The sequence below is a fragment of the Chinchilla lanigera genome, unplaced genomic scaffold, assembly GCF_000276665.1.
Source record: "Chinchilla lanigera isolate Chin_1 unplaced genomic scaffold, ChiLan1.0 scaffold00050, whole genome shotgun sequence".
NCBI classification, from domain to species: Eukaryota; Metazoa; Chordata; class Mammalia; order Rodentia; family Chinchillidae; genus Chinchilla; species Chinchilla lanigera.
In genome coordinates, this window is record NW_004955451.1 from 6,599,033 (window position 1) to 6,622,504 (window position 23,472).

General features: G+C 42.1%; 1 protein-coding gene across 3 annotated transcripts in view; it reads right to left on the reverse strand.

Moving 5' to 3' along the window:
• Positions 1-23,472, reverse strand: part of Ankfn1 (ankyrin-repeat and fibronectin type III domain containing 1) — a 387,596-nt gene that overhangs the window by 329,865 nt on the left and 34,259 nt on the right. The window contains exons 1-2 of one of the 3 annotated variants that reach the window (XM_005394075.2): positions 7,902-7,976; positions 7,555-7,620 (exon numbers count right to left, since the gene is read on the reverse strand). The exons of 1 other annotated variant lie outside the window; for it this stretch is intronic. The gene's annotated coding sequence lies outside the window, so the exon portion shown is untranslated. Of the gene's footprint in view, positions 1-7,554; positions 7,621-7,901; positions 7,977-23,472 lie in introns of those variants that run through there. One more of the 3 variants, XM_013519406.1, reaches the window with a different exon arrangement.

The following is a 23,472-nucleotide window of genomic DNA, read 5'->3' on the forward strand; positions in this document are numbered from 1 at the left end:
TTTTTTTTTTTTTTGCTGGAGCCCTGAACTTGAGATGTGGACAGGGATGAACTAAAGTGATCTATTCACAACCACTTGTTTACTAAAACACTTGTGTGCGACTGTCCTTCTAGTCAAGGTAGGGGGTAGAAGGACCAAATTACATGTGGGGGCAATGACAAACATACACAGAACAACAAATTCGTGATACAGAAGTAAAGCAGCAGTACCAAATCACATCACAGTCATAATTATTCCCTGCTCTCAGCTTCCTCATCTATAAAATGAAGAAATTAGATGTAATAGAGTTTTAGACTTTCAAGGTTGAAAGGGACTGTAGCGCTCTGCCATACCGGCATTAGTTTTTATTATCTCCAACGGCTAAAAACTATTTGTTAAATTATATCTTACTAGAAATTTATATCCCTGTAACTTTGCTGTGCTGATATGATTGCTGAAACCTTTGTAAATCTCAGAATGCCAATACTAAGGATAGCCAATTTCTAGCAGTAGATTCCTTCTTTGCCAACTTGCAGCAAGGTAATCTATTAGGTGGCCAGGCCTGATCTTCAGCTATCAAGTACCAGGAAGGCTATGTTAGTTGGTAAAGTTTCTTTGGCCCAGTGGCAGAAAACCACTGTCCAGTCTACCTCCCGCAACCCTCAGTACTGCCCTCAAATCACAGCACCTTCCAAGAAAGTACACAAAGGGCCAAGTGCTTAATTTCTTATACAGAAGAGGGGCTGCTGCCACTGTCCCTCCGGAAGGACAATGACTTGCTCAGTACTGTGCCAATTGCGAATATACTTTTGTATAACTTCTAGATGGTTTTTGACTTTCTGAGTCATGTAGAATAAGTCTGAGTGTCTTCCTACAAGTATTTGGAGACAATTGCCCAACACTTAATATCCTCACTCTCCAATTTACTGGTTTACTGATCACTTCTCCCAATCCCTGCATCTTCTCCTCTCTCTGTCTCTGTCTCCCTCTCTCTCTCTCTTTCTCTCTCTCTTCCTCTCTGTCTCTCTCTCACACACACACGCACCACTCCTCTGAATGTGTTCCATTTGATGGAGGCCAAATTGCACAGAATAGAACAACCATCCCTTCTGATGATACTTTTACTTCTAGCAATACAGCTGCAGATACTGATTTCAATCATATTATCTCTAAGAGGCTCATCAGATGCTCAATTCTGAGAATGAAAGACAGGCAAACACAAGCATCACTCGAGTCGCGTCCACACACAAGGCTAACTGAGCACACTTAGCTTATGGGAGTGGAGATCATTAACATCTTGGGCACTGATTCTCTGGAGGATGCTCAACTAGAGAGAACTTTGATGGAGAGCTGAGGAAGAAGATTATCAGTGAGTGGAGATATATGAGTAAAGAGGAGAAAGAAGCAACTTTAGGGTGACTTTGGTCAATAAGGAGTAGAGTGTGCCATTTCAAGTGAGAAAGAAAGCGTGGAGAGATTGAAAAGGCACGGGGCGAGGCTGGGACTTGTGGATACTATTTTCCAAATGATGTGGAGTCAAGACTTTTTTATTAGCTGTGTAGTGATATGATTAAAGTACAGTTCTGAGAAGATTAATAGCTAAGGTATGAGTTGAAATGTCAGGAAAAAATAGACAAGTTCAGAAGCCATTAAGAAGCTGGAACAGGGCTGACTAAATGGATGCTAACAGCGTGTGTCAGGGGGCAGGGACCATAGGAATCAAGATGTTGGTGTCATTTTGAATGTACTGGAAAGGAAGAAAAAAATGGCCAAATGACAGAGAGAGACCATTCAGGAAAGGGAGCTTGTGATGACAAGGTAATCCACAAAACTTCTAAATTCAAAGTAATCTGCAGTCATCATTTGAGATTGCAATAAGACAGCTGAAGTTGTGAAGTATGTAGCACATTCTAGGATGCTCTCTATCAGGATAAATTGCTCATCGCATCAGTTGGCTTTCTTATTTTTTCTTTTCTATTTTGATATTTTCATTCTGTTCCCAGTTTGCCTGACAGGCCTGTAGTAACCAGGTAATAAGAGAGGTAGGAGAATCTTAAGGGTTGGATTCAACTAGAAATGACATGTTCCAAGACTGCCAAAGGACCACCAGACTCTTAAAGGAATTAAGATCAGCAGCAGGAATAAAATGTTTGTCAGACCTGGTGGGTGACACAAAAATGAGCGTGGAAGAAGAGTGGAAAGTTTGGCTTAAGAAAGGGAGGGATAGAGGGTAGAAGAGATGGATCTGAACAGTGTATGCCCAGGGCTGTGAATAGCAAAATCCCCTTTATGGGATGATACTGATTACGATGACAACAGTAGGTGTTCAAAAATGTGGCAAAGCAATGTGATAAAAAAGACCAAACTATGTTGAAGGAATGAAGACCCGTTGATGACGGATGAATGAGACATCCCCTGAGCATTACTCTTAGGGACCAAAAAACCTAGATAGCTATTTGAAAATTAGATTAATGGGTGCAACATCCTGCTAGCAGTGAAAATATAAGAGAGAGTTGACTAAAACAAATCACACAGCCATGTGGTGTGAGATAGTAAATTCTCCATGTACTGGGAGCTGGCTATGTACTGTACCAGGTGTGATGAGAATGTGTGTCAAATACTATTGCTCATTTCTGCAGGAGTCCTGAATGATCGGATGAGGAAACCAAAGTTTAAAGCAATTAAATAACCTGGTCTGTACCCGACGGATCCAGGGCATAGCTAATGTTTTTCTCCTATTCCATATTTAGTAAAACTTTCAACACTTGCTCAGCCTATACACCAAGAGTACAGGCAAAATTATAAAGGTATGGTTGAATTCTGGGTGTAAGTTATTACACTCATAGTTTGCTGAATTCTTGCCAATAGAACTAAAATTCATTTTAGCTTTTTCTATCAAAGACAGAGCTAACTATGTCCTATCCTTGCTGATTCATGCTCCTGCTTATCATTTTCTATCAAGCGTATAAAATGGGATGTGACCTTCTCTGCCCCCGTCCCATCCTTCTCTCCTGGCTTGCTGTACTCTCCCATACTCTACCCCGGCTGTCCACTGCCAAGTCCTTCAGCCCAAAGCACCTTCACCCTTTCCGACCTCTGAGTGGCATTTAGACCTGTTGACAGCTCCCTTCCAGGAAATGTGCTCTTGGCTTCGGAAGCATCGCAGCCTCTTGGTTCCCTCTGACTTGGATGCTCTTTCTTACCCCATTTTACTTCATCATTCCAGTAAGTGTCAAAGTTCCTCAGGATCTTAGCCCTAGAATGCCAGCTCTTGTGATTGTTTTCTTTTACTCTTCTCCTAGGAAACCGTGCCCATGACTTCACTACTATCTGAGTCCCCAGTGTATAGATTGAATCACATCTCTGTTCTAAGCTCCAGATCTATATATCCAATTGTTTGTTTACCTGGGATGGAGATCCCAGAGGATCAATCCATGCAAAATTGGAATCACTTCGTACCTACTCTTTCTACCTCCCTCAACTTCCATCTTCCCTATATCAGAAAAATAGGCTAATAGTCCTCTAGTTGGAAAAGCTTGAAATTTTTTTGGGATGACTTTCCATATCAAGTTATAAGTTTGTTGAGAACAGAAAGCAAATCTCCTGCTTATAGCGGGGGTGGTGGCACACACCTGTAATCCCAGCACTTGGGAAGCTGAGGCAGGAGGATCATTGTGAGATCGAGACCAGCCTGGGCTACAAAGTGAGTTCAAGGCCAGCCTGAACTGCATAGTGTGACCCTGTCACAAAAAACAAAACAAAACAAAACAAAACAAAACAAAACAAAAATTTTCTTGCTTATGCAGTGAACTCGATATATACCACATGCTACGCCAGGTAGAAATTGAATGAACAGTCAATATATATGAACTAAATAAACAAATGAATAAATGATGTAATTGATTCATTTCTTATCATTTCTGCTATTTCTCTTCCAGTAAAAACTACTATTATTTCTCAGCTGGCCTACCTGCCTCAGAGGGTTGTCAGGAAGATTAAATGTACGTTAACACAGGTAAAACACTCGAACAGAGCCTAGAGCCCTGTAAGCCTTCGAAAAAAATTGCTAGCAATCATCACCACAAGCAGCAGTAGTTGTCTTACAAATACTGGCAAGAAGCATAATCAAATGCATTGTCACAGATTCTAAGGCATAAATATACCTGTTTAATTTTAAGATAGAGATTTTTATGCAAATCAGATATAACAAAAACATATTCAAACATTGAATGACTATGTGGAACAGTTGAAACTCGTATACATTGCTGGTGGCTGCCTTTGAAAGCAGTTTGGAAAATCAGTTCCTCGAGGGATTACATTAGATTTATCACTGGATCCAACATTTCCTCCCTTAGGTATGTATTCAGGAGAAATGAAAATATATGGCTATAAAAATTTGTTCATGATCATCATTGTAGGAGAATGCATAGTAGCAGATCTACATAGTAGCCCCAAAGTAGATCCTGGGTTTGCTTCTGCGGCTTGGGCAGCTGTATGATCTCAGATAAAGTTATTCCTTGCTGGGTCTTGGCTTCTCTTCTACACAATGAAGTTTTTGTACTGTGTGGCCTCTAAGATCTCTTTGTCTATGATACTAGTTTGCAATTAGGAAATAGTCATTTCTCTCTGGTTAACCGGACTCTACACAGGATCCGTGAGCTTCCCACCTGCAACTCTTTCCATTTGACCTGCTCTTATGCTATAGGTTCACTATGGTTCCAGGTATTCCCTGTGCAGAGAGTCTCTCTCTCTCTCCCTGTGGATATGTGGCTGTCTCTTTGATTTATGATAAAAACAGTGTAATACTACTGCCGGTACTGTTATTATGCCTAACATTCATGGAGGCCAGCATTTATAGTTCACACACTGTGTCTGAAGATCAGATGTGTACTGTCTCATTATAACAGTTCTATCAAAGGGGCTGGGGATTGAGCTCAGTGACACAGCACCTGCCTGGCAAGCACAAGGTCGTGAGTTCGATTCCCATACCAGAAAAAAACCAGAAAACCAAACTAAACAAAAAAACAGTCCTATCAAGAGGGCAACACTACCAGTCCCATTTTACAGATGAGAATATTGAGACGCACAGCAGTCATATGACTTTTCCACAGTTCCACAGTACATGTCTGGACATGTGGTCAGAGGTTGTAGAGTCTGGATCCATGGGCTTTTACCCTTCCTTTCTCCCTCCCTCCCTCTTTCTTTCTCTCCCTCCCTTCTTCCTTCCTTCTTTCACTTTCTACTTCCCCCTTCCCTGTCCCTCTCCCTCTCCCTCTCTGTCTGTTTCTTTCTTGAGAGTCTCACAATGTAATCCAGGGGAAAACTGGCCTCAAGTTTATGGTCCATTGGTCTCAGCTTCCTGGGTGCTGGGATTACAAGTGTGTGCCACCGCATCTGGCTCCAAGGCCTTCTTTTCTGCACAAAGTGTGACAAGCTTAACAGAGCCCTTTCCATGTTTTCATCTTGCTCTCTTTTAGCACAATAAACAACGACTCAGTAATGGAGATGATCTGGGGCTCCTTTATCTAGTGTATGCAGGTCTGAGTTTAAATGACCTCATTTTATTTTATTCTATACATTCAGTATGGTTCTAAATTACTATAATGAAAAATTGAAGGTTCATTATGTGAAGTGCCTAAAGATAAGGCTGGGTCCAATTTATTCTGAAGCAGGGAAATGCAGCTGATATCAGGCATGGAATGCAATTTTCTATCTACTAGGTTGGCAGAAATGAAGCGGTGGGTCATATTCACTGGTCATGAAGGCACCACCGCACACATTAGCCAAACAACAGAAACCAGCAGGCTCTTCTTAGGGACAGTGCGATCATTTTTTGACAATGTCAAAGCTTAAATTGCACATATACTTAACTCAGTTGATTCCTCTTTGGGGAAGCAGCATTTATATTTATAGATGAGAATACTGAGATGCAGGCAGTCTCTACAGAAGCACTATATCCTATAGAAGTTTTATAGAAACACACTCAGTATATATATATATATACAAATCTCCACATATATGTGCATACATGCATAAATATCTGATACATATTTGTGATGGTGAAGAAATGGGAACCATCCAAACCCTAGCAATAGGAGAAAAGTGAAATAAATGATGGTAATCTATAGAATGAAAGACTGTGCAGTAAATTAAAGGAATTAACTGCATCTGTATCTGTTGGCATAGAAAAATCTCCAAGATATTTTCTTATGTAGAAAAAACATCTTATTGCAAACAAAATATATATTGTGATTGTATTTATAAGTTTAGAATAATCCAATACCACTATGTGAATATATTATAGATAGATAGATAGATAGATAGATAGATAGATAGATAGATAGATAGATACACACACACTCTGTCTGTATTACTCTACTTTTTCAAACATACTATGGAAGAGATAAACACCTGTGATTCCCCATCATTTACGAAAAGGAAAGGCAACAGGTTAGACTTGGGTGGATGAGTTAAAAAGAAAATTTCCACTTTATATATATATTTATTCTATCTGGACATTTCATAATCAACTGTAACTTTAATAATTAACAAATAAAAATGTCAGAAAAAAAGACCAGAGGCTACAGGGAATTGATTTCAGTGGCATTAGTGACTCAGAAGCAGTAAATCAGACTAAAGCAGCAACCACAGCTAAACTTGTCTTCCCCATGCTGGAGGGAGGCCATCTTTTAGCAAGCTATTCCCCCAGGAATGACCTTACCATGTGTTCTAGCCTGGGAACAAGCGCTAGCATTATACAATGCATAACTCTCCTTCATTAGGTAAAAATGACCTCTTAATAAAAGATGCTGTCCTACATTGCACAAGTATTGCCCTAAATTCTGAATAATTTATACATCACCGTAGCCATTTTTTGTGGATAAAACCTTGTATGAATGAATTTTCTTTTTTGGGCAAAAATGATTTCATCTGTAGTTAGCTGCTTCAAAAAGTTTTGCTATAAACTTAAATAAAAAATATATATATAGCCCAGCCACACTCCCTTGACTCACACCATATATTTCTCCCTCTAAGCAAACACCATCTTTATCTTTGCCTCAGGGGCTTTACTGCTCAAGTAGCAGCCATTCTGTCCATAATTTCTGTTCAAGTACTCTTTAGATTTAATGGAATGAACTCAATGAGTTATGCCGCTAGAGATTTGCTATCTTTGTTTTAGATGTACTTTATAATGATGTTAGCTGTACTTAATAACTTCAGCATTAATTATCAGATTCTTGTTTTCTTTTGTCCAACACCATGGATTTTCATTTGCACCTATTAAAAAAAAAAAACAGCTACAGGAAGAGTCAGGAAAATTAGCACTATAAAACATGTCAGTAAAGATGACATCTCTGTTTTGTTTGCTTGTCTGTTTTATTTTTACTCTGGCATGTGTTTGTATCGAGGGCTTTGTTCTTAGTAATCCAAATTTTCTATAACAAACCTTTCTTGCCAATTATGAGTTTTGCCTGGAATGTTTGCTTGTATTGCTTTTAGGTATGTCGTGCACGGCCTTAGAGAAAAGCAATAAATATGGTCCTGTTTCAAGGAGAGAAAAACACACAGGCTCACCAGCAGAGGCAGAGGGGCTGTGAGCAGCTACTCAGGGGAGTTTAAGCAGGACTGCTGGATGTTCACCTGGGAGAGAAGGGGGTCAGTTAACCGGGGAGAAAGCAGTTTTATCCCTTGCTGGTGAGAGAGAGAGAGAGAGAGAGAGAGAGAGATAGAGAGAGAGAGAGACGGGTAGGAATGGTCAATGCACCAGGGACCAGAGATTTAGATTCCCTCCAGTGAAAGGGAAGAAGAAAATGAATTCCCACGCAAGTTTGAAAGGCCAGGCTGCTAAGGAGCAGAGGAGTGGGCCAGATGAACTAGACCAAGAGCTGAGCCCACACCCTGAGAAAGAAGAGCAGACTCACCCCCAGCAGCGCAGGATGGCCAGTCAGTGCCGCGAGGCCTCCAGGCTCTTCCCCAAGGCTCCAGCTGGAGGCTGCCCAGCCAGCTCTGTTTAGAGTCCCCTCACCATGGTTCCCAACCAGGAACTTGGAGCTCTGTGCTTTCTCTGCAAACACGGCTGCTGTGGTGGCAGGCGGGGGTGAGACGAGCGGTCACTGTGTGTGCAGGTGGCGTGCCTTCTGCTGGGAGTGTCCTCGCAGGAGGTGAGGAGCCTGATAGTTAGGTTGAGGATTTTTCCTTACCCCTTCCTGGGGACTGTGATAGCACCAGTACCTTGCTGCATGCAAGGTGGTATAAAGGAAAACATTCAAAACAGATGACTGTATACTCTGACTTTCCCCTTGACCTTCATTTGTTCAAGTTGGCCTTCATTCATTCATTCATTCATTCAACGTGTACTTACTGGGTATCTATTACATGCCAGGCAGTAGGCCTTGGATTATAAAGCTACTCAAAGATAGCAAGTCATGAGTCAATTGGCCCTTCAGTGGGGGAGACAAACATTCTTCCAATAATTTACAAGTAAAGAATTGTGATATGTGATGAAGGAAAGATCTCGGGGAGATCAGCATTTGCTAGTATGGGAGTTTAGAAAGGAACATGTAGGAATGCATAGGATTATTTCCTTCAGTCATCTCAACAACCCCAGATAATTGCTTATTAGGACTTTTGACAAATAATCCCAGTTCTCTCTCTTCCTAGTTTGTGATAGGATTGTACTGTACCTCTACCTCCCTATAGTCAGGTATGACCATGTGGCTGACTTTAGTCCATCTACAAGGAGAGAAAATGAGTATGTTGTGTTTGCACAGAACTCAGGAATGCTTTCCTAGAAAGTGAAAAAAATTAGGAAATTTTAACTAGATGAATGGGAGGGAAGCATTCTAGACAGGAGGAATATTAGCATGTGCAAAGGCCCTGAGTAGAAAGATGGTATGTATAAAATATTTAAGTAAGAAGGCCACCGTTATTAAAACATGAGAGCAAGAGGAAGAGATTTTAAATGGAGATTGGATCACTCAGGCTCTTTTCTTTTGTTTCTTTTTGTTAAGTAACAGGAAACTTCAACTGGCCAAAAGTATTGTTAATAATAATAATTTCTCGCAATCAAGCACTGCAAACTAATCAGCCTCTACTAACCTTTAGATAAAGAAAAGCTGGAACAAATGAGGTGGGAATTCTGAATTCTTGCAAAGGAACTGTCAACATAGCCAGTGAAACCCACAACTCTTCATTCTCCCTAGAGTGGTAGCCCTGCACTCTATTCTAATGTCAACAGTCTCTAAGTAGGGGGCTCCTCTTATTAGCCAGACACTGTTAAACACTTCTTTTGTTTATTTCCTTCGATCATCTCAGATAATTGCTTATTAGCACTGTTGACAAATGATCCCAATTCTCTCTCTTCCTAGTGTATGCTAGGATTGAACTGTACGTCCACCTCCTTGTAGTTAGGTATGACCGTGTGCCTCGCTTTAGTCCATCTACAGGGAGGAAAAATGGGTATGTCATGTTTGCATAGAAATAATTAACTGCTGGTGTTTGAGTTCAGCCTTTCCTACTTGTTTTCAGCTGTTCTGATTATGGAAGGGGGTATCTCAGCGACTCTCAGCCCGGGGTGGTTTTGGCCTGGGACATGTCTGCAGAAAGTTCTGGTTGTTACACCTGCTGAAAGCGTGCTTCTGGCATCTAGTGAGTGGGCAGAGATGCTGCTAACTATCTTACAGTGCACAGGACAGCTTCCATAGCAAAGATGATCTGGCGCAAAATGTTAATAGTGCTTCAGTAGAGAAGCCCTGGTCTATCTACATGGCACGTCCATCAACCCATGTCCCTGAGTAACTCCAAAGTGCAAGTCCCCTCTGCTGACCTGAATTAACCATGACTGAGAAGTCAGCTTCTGTTATACTGAGCTGCTGATAAATGTGACATGCTTGTTACTTCATCATAAGGTCATCTATCCTAATACAATGGTGGATCCATTGGTCATTCCCACTTTATAAATCAAGAATATAAGAGTTGCCATTAAGTTCCCAAGGTAACATGCTAGGCAGAACTGTGACTTTTATACAGATCATCTAGACTGTAAAACCCATGTATTAACCACCCTGTTAAAGGCTAATCATATGTTAATCATTCAGGGTCTTGTTTTCAGTCCTCCAGATCCAATGGCCTTATCCAGGGGCCACTGAACCCTCCAAATGGGAGAAAGTGGCATACAACACCACTCCCATTTTTCTGAGAGTCCTTTGTTGACAGAATTCAGAAAGATGTTGACAAACAGGTTTAACCCATAAAGCAAGATAAAATCTCAATACTGTAATATTTTGCTTGTGTTCCCCATAGTTCCTTGTACACACATAAACTTTTCCCTGATCTGAGTTCTGGTGCCTTAGAGACATGACTTTACCGCCAAGAAAATTGGGGTTGTTAGGCATTATTCATTTTCTAGGACCTCAGAATTTGAGTTCAAATATCAGTTCTGCCTGATGCTAGCTGTGTTATATTGGCTAAGTCACTTAATTCTGTTATGACTTACTTTTTTCATTTGTAAAATTAGATAGAGTAGCAGTGATGCTATTCTCATGGGGATATCAAGGGAAATTTAACAATCTAATCTTTGCAGTGGTTGTCCAGAGTAAGCCTGTCATATGGATTTATTAAAAGATGAGCTTTTGTGAAGGGATGGGGGGAGGCAAAGAGAAGAAAATAAGCCCTCAGTGCCATCTATGACAACTCAGTGCACCACTGGCCATCAGAGTGCTGTGGAAATGCAAGCGCAGTCAGTATACTTGAGGGCTGGTGGGAAGCGAGGCCATGGAAAGCTATTCAAAGCAACTGCTCCTCGGGGAAGGTCTTTGGGAAAGTGTAGAGTTGGGAAAATGTAGAGTTCACATGGACATGAGAATGTGGCTAGGTGTGAGCCTTGCAGAAGAAAGGTAATGTGGGTGTAGTGCAAAGGTGTGTTTGAGTGATGTGGAACAACCACCCAAATTGGAGAGACAAGCTCAGAAGTCTAAGAAGCAATGTTAGTAAGCTCTTTAGGCTTTGGCTAATGAAGGCTTTTAACTGTTGTCTGGTGAACTCCATAATGCAGACCTTTAAAATAGAGAAAACAGACCCAGGCATGAAATATGGGAAGTGGGCAAGGAATATTTGCCCTGACTTCATTCAAATAGCACCTGGCAAGGCCTGACCAGCACACTTCGCTGTTGTGATGACCCCTTCTTGAAATGTAAGGGTTTATTCATTTTGGGAAGATAGTGAATATCAATAGACCTGTTCTGAAACCACAAAGCCAAAGGGCACAATCCCCGGGCTCTACTGATGTCATAAATTCTAGGTCATCCTGAGTCCTCTCTGGGACTCAGTAACTCAGGGCTGGTCACAGCAATCCAGCATCTGGATTGTACAGCTCCAGCACACTAGCACAGTGGCTCCAGCTTCCTGTAGACAGCTGAGCCACTCTCTGCCAAGGCTTCTGAGGTGAGGGGAAACCAATAGCTTCCAAATTGTGTCCAACAATCCAGGTACTTGATTCCTGGCATTAGAGAGATGAGAACATCGCCCCTGAATTTTATTTTAGTTATGTTTTTGGAGAAGAGCCTGAGGCATATACAAAATCAAGGTTTCACATAATGCCCTTGGGGGACAGCCAGAGAGGGAAGTGGATTTTCAATGCTACAAATCGTTCAGTTTGTCTTTCTCCCGTGGATTCCTGGGAAAATGTCTCCTTCAGCCATCCAAGTAGGATAGTAAGAGTCATTGCGATACTAAACCACAAAGAGTATTTATTTCTTATTGTGCACATTTTCATGTGTTCTCCTTTGAATTTCTTTCTACTCTTCTTTCAAGTACAAAGAGAGGAGTTGGTAGGGCTGGACAGACTTCAAAATGAAATTTTTGAGAAGAGTAAATATTATTCCTAAGTGACAAGATGAGGGCACCAAAGTGCAGAAAAGGGAAATATCTGCCAAAGCCTCATGATTAAATGATGACAGCTCCGTGATTGGAAATGGGGATTTAAAATGAAACAAACCATCCAAACTGCTACAAGAAAATGAACCTACCAATTAATTTAGGATTATCATCTTCTGGCAATTAAATCAACCTACACTGCTCTAGCATTTAGAGTGAGGTACTGTTGTAGTTTTATCTGCTTCTAAGGTCTTTGTTTTCTAGGTCAGGGGAATTGAAATCCAGTGATTACTCTTGTACACATATTGTGTAAACTGTATTTTTACTCATACATTGCTTTCCTAAACTAATCTCAATATTATCCTCATAACTGCTCTGAGAAAGGGCAGACTTGATATTGTTGGCTGCCATTTACAAAGACATAAAAGGGATGGGTGGACAGAGTCTCTTAGAGCACAGGTTTGGGAGTCGTATCTGGTTGGAATCTTGGTTGTGTGACCCTGAGCAACGTGACAGAGGTTATCTGTAAAATGGGGAAAACATTAACGTCTTTGCAGAGTTGCTTTGACTATTAAATATGCTGTTTAGAAAGTTGTTAGGTCAGTGTCAAGCACAGGCTAAATTCTCAGAGGATGATAGGTATTGCTGATATTACCTTTATCAAATTCTGGAGCAAGTTTCTCAACCTCAGCCCTCTGACCTTGTGAGCCAGGCCTTTCTTTGTTGTAGGTACCGCGTGTGCGTTGTAGAACGTTTATCAAGTGGTTTTTGCTTTTATTCTTAGATACTCATTGTTCCCATTACTACCCCTCACTCCCAAGTTGTGACAATGAGAAAAATCTTCAGTTCCCAAATGGCCCTTGTGTAGGGTGGCCCAAATGTGTCTGGTTGGGAACCTCTGGTTTCAGGCTTTTGATTCACTCCACTATGATGTTAATATTCTATCTCTGTCTCTCTCTCTTTTTCACACACAATCACACTCACACATGCCTACAAACATTTTAAAAACATGCAAATTAATGGATAAGAAACAAAAAAAAAAAAAACAAAACCCAAGAAGGAAGGGTAGAAAGACAGAAACAGAGAACAAATAAAAGAAATTAGGGAAGGAGGGAAAAGGAGGAGGAACAGTTACACACTAAGGCATTGAATCGATCCACGTAGCTGTACCATGTGCCTTAGGGATGTGGGTGCGTGGCCGACGAACTCTTGTGATCAAGTGTGCATCTTTCTGCATAAGACTCGTCTTCACCTTGCCCCCCACCAGTCCTCTGAGCCGCGCAGACTGTACTCTCCACACCTTCACTTATCACTTCCTCCATTTCTTTGGTTCCACTGCCTGGAGAGGGTTTCTATACTCAGTGCTCTGGTAAAATCCTATTCCATGCTACAGATGTTGCCTTAGGCCATCTGGTTATGAGATACTTTCTCACCAGTTCCTCGTCTAGGCAAAGTCATTGCTCTTCTATCCTTCTCTGCACTCATTCCACAGTCTACCATTGTGCCATCTATCACACTGCATTAATGGCCTTTTCCCCATTTCCCACAAGACCTTTGTGCTCCTTGGGAGCACCACTCATTTTAGATCCTCAATTCCTACCCCATCAATGGTCTCAGTGAGATAGATGTTTCCTGAGCACTTCTCAAATAAGTGAGTTTTTGGATGTAGCTGTCCTCTGACCCTTCTCTTTAGGGGCTTAGTAACCCCTCAGACACAATTGTGAAAGATTCACAACACCCACTACAGCCTTTCTGTCATCTCCCCTCCCTTCTACAAGCATTAATAGAGAAGCAGCAGTACTTGCTGCCAGGAAGCAGGCAGAACCAAAGGCTCCACCAATGGCCACAGGGACAGGACCCTGTGTACTGTTTGTCTTGTATTTCTTTATACAGATCACTCAAACCCCAGGATTATCAGGACCACTGGGAGCAGGGGAACTGCTGGTTTGGGCACTGCCAGACAGCATCTTGTCCCACTCTGACAAACCACACTAATTTATTCTGAACATTGATCAAGAAGGTGGCACAGAGCTAGACGTCAGAGCACCTCAGTGGGATCTTGGTTGTGCAATTAACTTGCTGGAACCTCACTCAAACTAGGTCCCCTCTGAATCTCAGTGTTCTTATCTATGGAATGAGTAGCTTAGACCTGAGGAGTGTTTTGTACATTGGCCTCTATTGTGTCTTGGAACCACATCAAAGAATTTTTGCAATTACTGAGCATGCCATAAACAGCTCCTCTGCCAAGAACATCCCTCCTTTCCACTTCTATCTCCCTCTGCCTCCTCTGTGCATCTGGTGAATTCCCATATATCCATGAAGGCCCTGCTCAAATATCACTGTTCTCTTCAAATTTCCCTGTAGACCCAGGTAGAATAAACTGTGGCTTCCTGGGTGTGTCCCACAGCTCTAAGCTTGCCTCCACTAGTACTTCTTGGTTTATTTTAGGCAGCTGTTGATATGTCTGTCTCCTTCTGGACTGTGAACACATAGGGAGTAGGAGCCATTCATTTCATCTCCATATGGTCAGGCTGGGACACTGGGTTTGGAACAGAGCAGATACTTAACTCATTTGGCTGAAATACACTAAATTCTCTTTTCGGGAGATCTTCATTTGCTGGGCAAATCAACAAATGAAATCACTCTCATCTCTTGGCAGCATCAGCAACTCCAATGGGCCTGGGAAGCTCCTTGGGCCTGTCCCTCAGCAAGTCCCTGGGCTGTCATCTCAGGCTGCAGCTCTCTGAATCTCCCCCTGATGTGCACGCTCTTGTGCAGCCGATGTCACACAGGAGGAGCAGTAGTGTTCCACTTTGATGCAACGCCTTTGATTTAGCCCTTCTCAGAGGCCATGCCTGACAGGGTCCTGTGCCTTTGCTTCTGCTCAGCTGTTTCCCACTTTGCAGGGCATACAGCCTGCAGAACTTCAAGTGAGCAGTGGACAGTCAGAGTGAATGTGCAGCAGGGCAGGATTAGATTTTTTCTTAGGTTGCTCATTACTTGATTTGCCTCTCAGACCTGCAGTGCTGATTGGCTTTTCAAGGGCTACTGCAATCAGCACTTTTGTTGATTTTATAGGCACTCAGATGCACATAGTCCTTGGGATCTTAGAAGCAGTGGTCCCCGTGAAAGGGCCCATGTTACCTACCAAAGAGTAGGTACTCATTTGCATGTTTCCCATGCACCATTTATGTAATTTAATTTTCAAATGTATGTGTTTCCTGGGGCTGTGATAATCTATGTCTAGATACAATTTTCTTATGATTTCTATGCTCAGATTATATTATAATGATAGTGCAATTCAATCAGTGATTTCCAAATTCTTCCTGCACACTCCAATCATGTGGAGAACTTGAAAATACAGTCCTGTGATCCCATTTCCTGAGTCACCAAAAATGGTTAGGATGAGGCTCAGACTTCTACATACTTCAGCCTTTGCCCAGTGGATTCTACTGCCTGTCTACATGTGAGAACTACCACTTTATGGGACACACTGGGAATGATATTGTTATGGTTTGTGTCTGGGTGTCCCCCCAAAGCCACATGCAGTCACGGGGTGGGCTTTTAGAGTGTATGATGGATTCATCAGTGTGAGTGCTACACCTGCCCTGGGGCGGATAGTTTTGCATATGTAAGGGAGAGAAAGACGCTGCTGGCCACCACTCCTCCCTTTTTTTGCTCTTGTTGCTTTTGCTGTCTTCTGCCCTGAATGGTTGCTCTGTGCCAGGAGCCACTCTGTCTTGGAGCCAGCCAAGTATGGACTGAAACCCCCACAAACGGTGAGCTAAATAAACCTTTCCTTCCTTAATTTTGAGTGTCAGGTATTGTCCCAGCAATGAGAGAAAAGTAACTAAGACAGATATGCTCCATATTCATGAACGCTCCCATAAATAAAATCTGCCAATTCAAGAACCTAAACAATTTGAACACGTTTGTCGCATTGATGTAAAAATTAACTTAGTAAATATAATCCAAATATAGCCAGCATAATTAACTCTCATATTGATGAAAATGTTATCTTGAGTACAAAGTACTATGCCATAGCCTAGTGATGTGTGCGTGTGTAATTGATGATGTAATTCATTATTTGTCCCTTTATTAAATGGTTGCAGATATCTGGCTTCTCAGTTCATATTCCAGATAACTGATGCTAAAGGAAATAATTGCTTCAGATGTTGGTGCTATGGGGTGAAGGATGGAGGTTGTCCATACTATGTGTAACAGGTTCTCAGCAATGAATTATTAATTTTTAGATATAATTAGCATGAAACTTCACTAGAATATAAAATTCAAGGCATTTTCAGTGTTAGGGGTAGATTTCAGGATCACTCCTTGGTGATAAATGCTGTCTGCAACAGTTTTAAATGGCTAACATGAGAATAGAACCCTTCAAAGCAATATTTGAATCAACACAACTGCTTCTCAAAGCAGTTTAGCATCTTTTAGTATGAAGGAGCAATCAGATGGGCTATTTAAAATAAAGATCTTGCAGCCTTACCTCCAGAGATTCTGACCCATTAGGTTCCATAATAAGCTCCAGAAACTGCATTGTGTTAAGTGCTCTAAGCATTCTGATGCAAGGGAGCATATAGCCAGTGCTTCTTAAACTATTTCTACTTAAGGACCACTTTTATTTTTGCATCCCAATCTTCTGCTGATCGATACCTCATTCCTCAACTCATTTATGTAACTCACTACTGGAACTTGAGTATATCCAAATGGGTCTATGTCCTGTACTCTGAGATATATTTCCAGGAGGTTCTGGTGATGACAATTTGCTATTAAAGTTTCTAAATACTGGCACTTACCCATGGAGCATGCTCTGACTAGCACCATCATATGCTGTGTGGTAAGAAATATTTCATTAAAGTATGAGTCACTGAGAGGTCTGTAGCCTTGGTAATCCTAGGAATTCCAATAAGAATGGCTTTTGACAGAAATGGATATTTAATTGGTTAAAGTGTAGGTTGTCAAGAGAGCAAGTTTTGGGGCAGGCAATCCAACCCTAGGAGAAGAAAGGAATTGTTTATGACATTGAGTCTTTCCTCGATGGTAAAAGGGGAGTGGTGAGAAAGGAATTATGATTAGAAGATAATTGTCTAGTCACTCCAGAATGCTGGAACAGAACACAGTATTATATACTGATGGTTTAAAAAGTAGACACTTTGGGGGCTGGGGATTTAGCTCAGTGGCACAGTGCCTTCCTGGCAAGCGCACGGCTGTGAGTTCAATTCCCAGTACCGGAGAAAAACCAAAAAAAAAAAAAAAAAAAAAAAAAAAAAAAAAAAAAAAACCAAAAAACAACAACAATAAAAAAATAGATATTTTTTTCTACCAGTTCTAGAGATTTGGAATTCTTATTCCAAGGTGCTGGTAGACCCAGTGTCTGGCTTACAGAGAAAGCTCTCTTCTCATTGTTTCTGCACCTGGCAGAGAGAAGAGAGAGTTCTGCCTCCTCTTCTAACCTTGTGACCTAATCTAACCACTTCAGAAAGGTCCCACCTTCAGTTTCAACGTATGAATTTGGGGAGGGGAAGCAAACATTCAGTCCACAGTGTAATGATACGGAACCCTCTGTGAAGTGTTCTTGTTATCGGTCCAGGAGGATCCAAGTAGGAGCCAAGCCACAGCTAAAGTTTATGGGAGACCCCGTTGACAGGTTGGCCAAACCCTAAATTTGGGAATTAGGATTAGATAGATTTTGTTCTAGATGAAACTGTGGATACTCTAGCCAAAGGCTTCAGCTGGAAATTTCAGCTTGGTGAAGGGAAGTGATATCTGAGAGCTACTAACTCTGTTACCCCTTTGCCCCCTTGGATCGCCTGTCTCTCTAAGTGCTTGCAGAATATTGGATTTAGCTTTAGAAACAGACTATCTAGAAGTATCATTACAGAAGTTGGTTACCATCACTACTTAACATGTCATAAAATAATTCTGTGTCTCAGTAGACAGATGTCTGGCTAACTTTGATTACTGCACTGAAGTATCACTATATTATGTTTTGCATCTGTAATGGGATGGTCCATCCACAATATGAAAGAGAAGGTCATCTCCAGACACAAGTGATCATAGATGATGCTCACTGACCATCATGGAGAATTCTTCTAGTCTATCAACTCTAGCAATCACCTAAAACTTTGAAAGGCATAGTCATGGAGAACGTTGAACCTCCGACTCTGACAACCCACTGTATACTCTTCTCCCAGGCCTGTTCCCTGTCCTTGACTGAGCTTCCACTCCTATTGCAACTTCTTTCCACAGAAGATGAGACACACTGAGAATACTTGAGAGTGTGCATGTTCTCTCTGGGTTTGGGTCCCGCCATCACTGCCAATCGGCAGCTACACTGAGGGCTGAGGGAGTGTTGGAGCCAACAATTACTTCCAGCAAATAATTAGCACAGGTGGGGTTTTCCTGCATGCGATTTGTTAGAGTTTCATCTCTTCTTTCTGATATATGGTTACAGCCACCAAACAAGTCTTCCTCTTCTGCTCTTGATTCCCTCTTCTCTCAGCCATATGCCCCCAGAAAGTTGAAGGAACCAAGTCACGCTCCACTTAATGCTCCTCAGTGAAATCATCCAAAGGCTATAGTCCAAATATCTTGCATGGTGGGCTCTCACAGGACCTGGATTCTTGTTGCCCTTTCTCCTCACAGGCACTCTGGTCACGCAGAGCCACCTCCAGGCTCTCTAATGGACAGCACACTCTCTTCAGTTTTGCTAATTTTCCAGAAATCTCCTTCTTATATTCTACCTAGATAATTTTCATCCTTTAAGGTGGAGATCCAATGTCTACATTTCCGGCTTATCTAGAATGCAAAGAAATTTCCGGCAAGTGGGGACTTGGTTTAATCAACCTCTGAATTATCACCAAATGGTACAGCACCAGTAGGCACTTACTCCGTACTTACTGGCTACCCAACCAAGCATCATGAGGGGCTGTGAGTGAGGCAGGTGGAGAAGAAGGGAAACCTGGGAGACTTAGAATGGCAAATATTACTGAGTCTCTTCAATGTGCAGAATGCTGTTCTAGTCCCCTGAGAATTTCAAAACGTGTTAAATGAAACATTGGTGAAGGAAGAAAGCCAGAAAATGAAGCCCTTAAGTAACTTGTGATCTGACCCATCACTCCCTTCCGATGTTCCTTAAGTGAAAGGCTCAGTTGTGTCTTGTTTGAGTAAGAAGCCTCAGCATTTAAATCAGAACCACTTTCTCCCCACTAATCCGCTGCACAGAAAGGCTCCCGGAGTAGAAAATTGGTACACAGAAAAATAATACATCACTTTTGAATTGTGACAGGGTAAGACTATCCATCCATTACTGCTCCTGTTCCAAACCTGCTGGGCAAATTGCAAAACGGTAGGAAGAGCTTGGCAGGTGCAGACAGGCTGGAGAGAGCAGCTTTCCTTCCACTTAACCTCAGGGGCACATGAGCTGTGTGCTCTCCAGGAGAGAGGGAACCAGAAAAATGTTTTCCCTCTGTATTCCGTATCTAGCACTCAACACACTCACACACACACACACAGAGGCGCGGTGCACACATACAAACTGCTTCTGAACTCTAAGGATTTGCTGTGGGAAGCAGAATAAATGACTACTTTTCTGATAATAGAGATGGGGGAAGGCTGGGAGTTTGCAATGAGGTGTTAGGATACAAATTATAACTTCAAAGCGTCTGGGCTTCTTTCTGCAGTTAAAGGTGCAGGTTTTCACTTATTTATTCAATAAATATTTGGAGAGCTTTTACTTGGAGCCAGATTCTTCCCCAGGCTCTGGAGACACATCAGTTAGCAACACGAGGTGCTGCCTTTGTGGAGCGTACACTGTAGAGTGGGAGACAGACATGAGTAAATAAACCCTGAGTCTACAGCCTGTCAGGAAGTAAGTGCTGGGAAGAACAATAAAGCCGATGTAATTGGGAGAGGGTTTGTATGTTGCGCATGCGCGTGTGTGATGAGGGGGAGCTATTTTATGCGGTACGGTAGGAAGAACATCTTCCTGAGATGAAATCTGAGCAGACTGTATTATTTGCCGGTGACTACTGTAACAAATTTCCGGAAACTGGATGGCTATTCTTTTCCAGCTCCTGGCAACCATCAGCAATTCTGTGGTGTGTGTTCTTAAATTTTAAAAAAATTCATACTCAGAGGCACAGCGCCATTAATCTTCCTCAACTCGAACACATTTATCATTCTTGCTACTTTCTGAAACAGTTCTGGAAGTTCTCTTTCATAAGTGTCTTTACCAGGTGTGATGCAAAATACAGCAAATGCTTCAGAAAATGACAAGAATGATGGGATAAGTGTGTTCAAGGCAAGGGGAGTCACGGCAATGTGTCTTTCATTGCAACACATTTAAAAAAAATAATTTAAGAAATGAACATTCACTGTATATTTCTATCATGCCTCACACGGTAACATAGAGTGCAAGGATTAGACCACAGCTGTATTGTTTGCGGGGAGGGGTCGCCATTCTGGAATAGGACAATGAATATGACCCAAATAATGTAAAGGAGACAGGAGCAGCGTTCTGGGTGGAGAGAAGAGCAAATGCGAAGGCTCTGAGCCCAGAATTCGCCTTGTTTGTTTCAAGAAGGACAAGAACGGCCGTGCAGCTGGTTGCAGAGAGGGAGGTGGGAAGCGTAAAGGTGAGGTCGCGGGCTGTGTGCTGGTGAAGAGCACGGGGCTCTGGAGAGGACTTTACGCTCTGTGTTTGGGGGTTTTGAGCTGAAGGGTGGTGTGAGCGGACACATGTTTCATGGGAGAACTCTGCACAGCCTGGGGACGGGGGCTGGGGCAGGAGTCCTGAGATCCACCTAACAGACATTGGTGCGTCTTAGATGCGCAGATTGACGTTTTGTGGTTGTGGGGTGTGAAGGACTGACATTTTCCAGTAATGCAGAAACAGTATTTGGAGATTCCCAGCTGGGGAGGGAGGAAGGGCAAGGGGGAGGGATGAACTAGGGAGAGAGGGAGTTTCACTAGGCAGGAGGCACGCTGCCATGGAAGATAGGGTGGGCTTCGGAGTGGGTGGCATGAGCAGTAAGAAATTATTCTTGGCAGGCGAAGGCCCATGGTGTTTTATGGAAGGGTTATCTCATCTTCATTTTAAGCTTTTGTTTTGAGTGTTCTTATAATCCCCATCCGTTATCCCACAATTTCAGTATAGAGGTACCGTCACACACACCTCAGTGGGGCTGGACTTCCTTTAGATGGAAACAATCCTGGCCATTCCAGGCACTTTGCAACCATGGCTTGGAGTCTGAACCAATGTCAGACAGACTTGAATTCAAATTTTAGCTCTGAGACCGTCTGAGGTATGCATAATTGGGCAGAAGTTACTAATACTAACCATGATAGAGCACAGGACAAAAAAGTCCCACCATTGGTCAGATGTTTACATCCCTGTCTTACTGCCCACAGCTTGCTCTCCAGCTGGCCTGGGAAGAGCTATGCCCCATGCCAAAGTAGCTCTGCTTCCTGTGGAGAAGGGACAGATGGAGACTTATCTGGCTGGGCATTCAACAGGTGTCAGACCCTTTCCATAGACTGTCTATAAATTAACCCTTTTTTGGCTTTTCTTGGAGGCAAGATTTCTGTATGCAGTTCAGTCTGGTCTTAAATTCACTGCAGAGCCCAGGCTGGCCTCGAACTCTCAGTGATCCTCCTGCTTCAGCCTCCCAAGTACCAGGATTACAGGCGTGCACCACCATACCCGGCTGTAATTTAATCCTGGTTACAAGCTTACAAATAAACCATTATTATGGCCATTTTATAGGAAACTAAGGTCTGAGGGCATTAGACTGAGTTGCCCAAGGCAATATAGCTAATAAACAGCGCTGGAATTTGCACTCAGTCTCTTTGATTCCCAGAAGACTGTGTTTCTTCATTTACATCTGGTGGCTATCCTGGTGCCTGATAGGAACTTTGGTGTAAGGATTTCTTACTTTCTGGGCATCTGGTGACTTCCCTGTGTCTAACATTGCATAGAAACACATTTAGATGCTCACATCTGATACGGACATTCCTGTGGCTCTAGATGCCCCCTGAAAGCAGTGCCCTCCCCACACTCTCGTAATGGACTCATGCTTGAAATTCAGGCAATAGATACCTCTCCAAGATATAAAACCTGGCTTCTTTCCTCTTCTTTCATACCTGGCCTTGCCTACTCTGTGGATTATCCTGCTCAAAGTCAGGTGTCCAACAACCAATTGGATAGGTTTCATCTTAACTTCTCCTGTTAGTCAATCCAAGGCTTAATAACAGTGATGCTATGCTTCATTGGTCTATTTATCCAAATGAAAAATATTCTTTATCAACACTCAGTTCAGGTGAGTGCTGAGCAGACCCTATATTTAATATCTGTGCTCTCTTCATTGCATTGCCCATGAAGCTCTCTAGTGCAGCAGTTTCCACAAGTCTGTAAAATGATGAGCCACCAGTTAAAGCTTGTAGAACCTATATATGGAGCTTGGAGCACTATCTAACCCTCACTGCTATTTCAAGTTGCCCCTCATTCAATTTCGAGCTAGGCAATCTAATGATGATAGTAATGACAGTCAGTATTCACTGGCACTAATTTCATTCTAAATACTTTAAACTCATTGGTGCTAATTTCACTGTGAACACTTCATTTAGTCTTTACAATAATCACATGAAGGTCCACTTACCAGGAGAGAAAACTGAAATAACACTTAAGTACAATCATCTCTGCTACAAGGCAGCATATGTATCCCCAAAACTCACTACACTATGATGCTGTACCAAAAAATCACAGAGTTTATGAGCAAATATGGATAAAGAGTGTATGAGTTTCTCAAGGCTGATGTAACAAAGCAGCCCAAGCTAGATTACTGGAGGCTAGAAATCAGAAATCTGTGTGTCAGCAAGGTTGGAGCCCTCAGAGGGCTGTAAGGTGGAATCTGCCCATGCTTCTCTTCAGCTCCTGGTGGTTTGTTTGGCAACCTTTCACATCTCTTGGACTTCAGATGCATCCCCTGATCTCTGTCTTCAAGTTCACAAGGTTTTCTCCCTGCATGTCTTTATAATTTTCTCCTCTCTACATATTTGTCTGTGTCTAAATTTTCTACTTTTTTTAAAGACAGTAGGTGTGTTGCGGTAGGGCCCACTCCAATGACCTCGCTTGAACTCTAACCTCTGAAAAGACCTGATTACCAAATAAGGTCACAGTATGAGGTGCTGAGGATCAAACCTTCAACATACCCTTTTGGGAGGACATAGTTCAACTTATGATGGGTTGAGTTTAGCTACAAAAATTTCATGCATAGGCTGAGGTGGGAAGATTGCAATTTTAAGGAAAGCCTGGGCAACCTTGTGAGATCCTCTCTCAAAATAAAATTTAAACAAGGGCTGAGGCTAGAGCTCATTAGTGGAGTATGCTTAGCATACTCAAGGCCCTGATTTGAATCCCTAGTATCACCAAAAACAAAAATGAAAAGCTTAATCTATAACATTAAAACAAAGGTAGGAAATTAATAAAAACAGTAGCATAGTTTCATACTTTAAGTGGTTAAGACATATATAAACTCTATTATAAATGTGGCATTTCCCATTGAAAAAGACCTAATCTTTATTGGTGTGGGGTGAACAGCTTGGGAA